Genomic DNA, 4791 nt, shown 5'->3' on the forward strand with positions numbered 1-4791 from the left:
CACACACACACACACACACACACACACACACACACACACACACACACTCACCATACACAGAGAGACATTCTCTGCTTTCTCTTTCTACACACCCGTTTTCTCTCTCCACATGTGCACATACATTCTTTCTCTACTCTTTCTGTATACATATGCTCTCTCTCTCTTGCACACACCACACACACACAGACACACACACGCAAATGCAAATGCACACACACACAGAAACACACAACAAGAAGCAGGAAGACCATTATTTGTGAACCAGAAAGACCAGGGGAACTATTCCCAGGAATGGGGATAAGTGGCAGGATGACCTTGACCTTCTGACATCCCGAGCGGGAGGAACTGAATATTGTTTAAGCCTATGGTATTCTGTGACAGCCAAGGTGGCTGAGACCCAGGCGTCCACAATCGAGACTACCATTAGCTTAGAGATTCGACTGACTTACCATTAATCATTAATGGTAATCTCTTACCATTAGTAAGAGATTCTGAGAAACAGCCTTGATGTTTGGGCTATAAACACAACTAAAGCATAGGCGCTGGCTCAAGGATTCCTTTACTAAGGAACAGTTGGCCTTTACTGCTTTTGTTTTGTTTTGTGACAGGGTCTCACTGTGTAACCGTGGCTGACCTGGAACTTGCCATGTAGACTAAACTGGGCTTGAACTCTTAGAGATCCACCTGCCTCTGCCTTCTGAGTGCTGGGATTAAAGATATGCTACATCACTACCAGTCTGTCTCCCCCACCCCCCTTTGGTGGCTGTTTCCACCCTAGGACTGGGAGTGTGGTTTGAGGGGGTCACATCACAGGCTCTGGCTGACTTGCACTATGAGGTAAGGTCTGTAGCACAGGAACAGTGAAGTCAGAGCCGGAAGCAGTGTGAGTCGGGATGCTGAGGTAATCAGGACTAGAGCCTTGGCTCATCCGTCCTCTCTAGCTTTACACCAGACAAAGAGCTACGCTCTGTCATGTGTAAGCTGCATAACCGTGAGGCTCCACTATTCTCAGTTAAACCCAATTGTTGCTGGTAAACACCCTTTCCTTTATGTCAGCGTGACTTCATGGGCCTTTGTCAGTGGGTCTTTAGGTCATTTCCCTTTAATTGTCAGAGGCCAAAGTCTGGTCTCCCAGATCACAAACAGCCTGTTGAGGAGCAGTCTTCCTGCCTGCAGCAATGAGTGGAGACTGGCCCAGCTACAGCTTTTGAAATAGTTTTCAAAGTAGTGGCTGGAAGCCCAGCAGGAACAATATGACTCAGTTTTCACTCTGCAGGACGATGCTAATCCCAAGCCATACCTTTTCACGTAAAGGTGATCTTCAGTGTTGGATGGGGCCATTAGGTGAAGGAAAAAATCTCCCCCTCTTAAAAATTATCTTAAAAATGTGTATGTATGGCTGTTTTGCATGCATGTATGTCTGTACAGCACATGCCTGTCTGGTACTCAGAGAGGCCAGAAGAGAGCATCAAGGATTGCTTGATCATTGTCAGATGGTTGTGGGCCACCATGTGTGCGCTGGAACTCAAACCTCAGTCCTCTGGGAGAGCCGCATGCGCTCTTCACCACCGAGCCACCTCTCCAGCCTCCCGGCCTCCTTGTCTCACTGTGTAACCCTGGCTGGCCTTCCGACTTGTAATCCTTGAGCCTCTTAAAGTGCCTCTTAAAGTGCCAGCTAGTAGTATGTACTAGCACATACTTTAATTGTGGCACACACCTTTAATCCAGCACCCGGGAGGCAGAGTGAGTTCCAGGACAGCCAGGGCTGTTAGAGAAACTCTGTCTTGAGAAACCAGAAGAAAAAGTATATGCTACTATGTATGCCTGCCATTAAAAATCCGCTCCCTCCGTCCCATGAGACAGAGCTCCTGTTGCAGTCTGGATGAGAGCCCCTGGCCTCTACCACCTTAGTGCTGAGACTGTAGGCACATGCCACTGAAGAGTTTAAGTTCTTGACTGGGAGCTGAATTCAGGTACCAGGAAATATGACAAAATGTGCACTTGGCAAAAACAAAGTTAACTCTCCTAGCAACAGCCTCCAGGAAATATCACAGAATAAATACTTTATAGAAAATAGAGACAATCTTCCTGGCAATAATCAATGAAAATCGGCTGGGAAAATCCTCCCCAATGTTTCAGATATAGTTCAGAAGAATAGCAATTGTGATTGTATGTCTTAGGTAATTGTGATCCGGAGAAGGTCACCTCACCCCTCTAACTTTTACCTAATCCTGTAACATCAAGGCATATGCCCTCCCCCCATTTGCTGTCATGGAAACATGTGCCCCCTGCTTGCTGTCATGGAAACCCCCTGCTCATAGACTTTCCCTTTAAAAATCCTGTTCACTCAGAGAAGGGTCCCACTTCTCTACTGCTGCGCCAGTGAGACTTGGGTCCCGAGTTTGATCGCTCTTGTAATAAAGCCCTCTTGCTCTTGCATCGAGTCGCCTCCTGGTGGTCTCTGGGGTCCCGTGAACCTGGCACTGCACCACCACACTTGGCTATTATGCAGTGCTGGGGAATCAAACCTATGCTTTTCAGCTTGCTAGGCAACCGCTCCTCCAATGGAGCTACACCACCAGCACCAGACACAATTATTTCATTCTGCAATCTCAATGCTATCAGGAGAAAACTACAGTAACTGAAAGAAGAGAACACAATTGCAAAGGAAACCATTAGAAAGTCAATCAAATTTGGATGTAAAAGGAAATGCATCAAGTGTATTCTACTTACCAAGGAAATAAGGACTTGATGTAAGCTGGCTCTGAGGAAGGGATCCGAGGAACCTATTCTTTTAAAGGAATACTCTTCTTTCAAAAATTTTTATTTGTCTGTTTATTGTGTGTGGGTTGGGGCCTTGCATGTGATCACATGGAAAGTCAAGGACAACTTGCAGGATTTGGTTCTCTCCACAGTCTGAATCCCTAGGGACAGCACTCTGTCATCAGAGGTGCTGGCAGTCACCTACCAACGAGCCATTTCTCTGCCCCTGAGAAGCAGTCTCCTTTGCAGTGTTTTCTTCAACAGTTTTTCCACATTTTAGGCCATTAAGGTGAGCTTACACTAAAAGTACACAACTAATGAAATTATACCACAGGAAGTACTTTTAGGGACAAACATAGCTAAATACATGAATGCATCAGACATGTTAGAAAGGAAAAGGAAATGCATGTGCAGAGCCTATGAAGTTTTCAGAGACACTGGTAGTCTGTGTGTCTATCCGTCTGGCTTGTGTTTGTGCTCATCCTTCGTGACAAGCCATTCCCATTTCCGGTTCCCTCTGTTCCATAAGACAGTCTCTATCTAGAATATGAAGTGCTAAAAAGTCAGCTCATAAACATGTTTTTGTGTGAAATAGAAAGTGAAAATTTTACCTCTCATAGGATGTGTCGATGGGTTAAAGCATTGCTGTGACAGGTGGGGTGGGGGTGGGGGTGGCGTCACTGTGTGGAAAGCAGGAGACCTGGAACAGTGGGAGGTCGTCACTGGGTTGTGGGTATGCAGGTCAGTATGCAGCTTGAGGGAGCCTCGCAAGAGACAGACAATTCAAGTTCTTTCTCCAGGTTCTCCAGTGCGCTGGACTGTGGTCAAGGCGGCAGGCGACAGACCAAACTCTGCCACACACAGCCTTTCTGCCAAGGCCCTCACACCTTCAACCGCTCTGCTTTCTTGTGACCAGACCTGGCCTGTGTGAGGCCTGTAAGTTTTAGTGTTTCTGGGAAGCAGGGTGGGAGTTTCCAAACACTTGGTGACTTTTAAAGAGACAGGACTTGGAGTACTTCAGCCAGCCTGGGTACACATAGGTTTGTTTTGTTGAAGAATTAAGTCTTGCTGGTAGTGAAAGCCATACTGCTGCTGTCAGGAGAAAGAACTGGGTAATTCATCAATCCCTGCTCACACCACCTCTCCCATTTTGTTCTAAAATCTCTTGAAAGAAGGATTTGTTCTTAGTCACGAAGGCGCCAGCAGAGGGAGTGCTCCCAGAGCTGAGAGCTGTGGGGTTAGATGGAGCCGGTTCAAATCCCCACATTTCCTTTTCTAAACAGTTTGGGCCTTTTTTATTATCCACCCTCCATGGGAAGGAAACCACAGAACCCTCTGACCTTGCATTCCCCTGGGAAGGCATCACAGCATGCTTTCTCTTTTAGCTAACTGCACTGTGCAGATGTTCAATCCACTGTTTTATCCCAGAGACATTTTTGTGCTGGACTTTAGTCTCCTTGGGTGTTCTTTAGGAGACTTGTTTCTTGGGTTCTGTTTGCTCTTCTGTCTTGCCGAGTGGTTCCCTGCTGTTTGGATCCTTTGGTCAGCTGTCACCCTGGACAGGGACAGGTCCTGCAGTCTGCCCATAGGAACTGGGATGTGAGCCACTGGCCAGTTTGAGTCCTTTAATACCAGTAAAGGTTTGTAAAACAAGCTGGCATTTCTTGCTTTGGGGACATGGAGTTCTGAGCTCCTCCTTGAAGATAAGGAGAGCCCTAAAGTTCTTCTAAGAATTCTGACTCTGGAGGGCCACACCGGACTGCCAGATCTTATGCTATTGCTTCCTTTTCTTGACCTCAGTCCTTTTTCTTAAGCTTTATCGTGTGTGTGTGTGTGTGTGTGTGTGTGTCTGTGTGTCTGTGTGTATGCCACAGCCCATAAATGTAGATCAGAGAACAACTTTCAGTTGGTTCTCTCCTTCTGTCATGTTGGACCTGGGATTGAATTCAGTTGTCAGGCTTGATGGCAAGCCTTTACTTGCTGAGTCATGTTGCCAGCACTCTATGGCTTTTAAAAATCCCTTTTTGA

General features: G+C 46.6%; 1 long non-coding RNA gene across 1 annotated transcript in view; it reads right to left on the minus strand.

Annotated features, from left to right (window-relative positions):
- The window catches only part of LOC129669427 (uncharacterized), a 7457-nt gene extending 3772 nt beyond the window's left edge, over nt 1-3685 (minus strand). Inside the window, exon 1 of the long non-coding RNA XR_008719026.1 lies at nt 3375-3685. This is a non-coding gene — a long non-coding RNA (uncharacterized LOC129669427). The remainder of the gene's footprint in view (nt 1-3374) is intronic.
- Nucleotides 3686-4791: the final 1106 nt, after the last annotated feature.

This window comes from Psammomys obesus, unplaced genomic scaffold, assembly GCF_907164565.1.
Source record: "Psammomys obesus unplaced genomic scaffold, mPsaObe1.curated_primary_1811, whole genome shotgun sequence".
Classification (NCBI taxonomy): domain Eukaryota; kingdom Metazoa; phylum Chordata; class Mammalia; order Rodentia; family Muridae; genus Psammomys; species Psammomys obesus.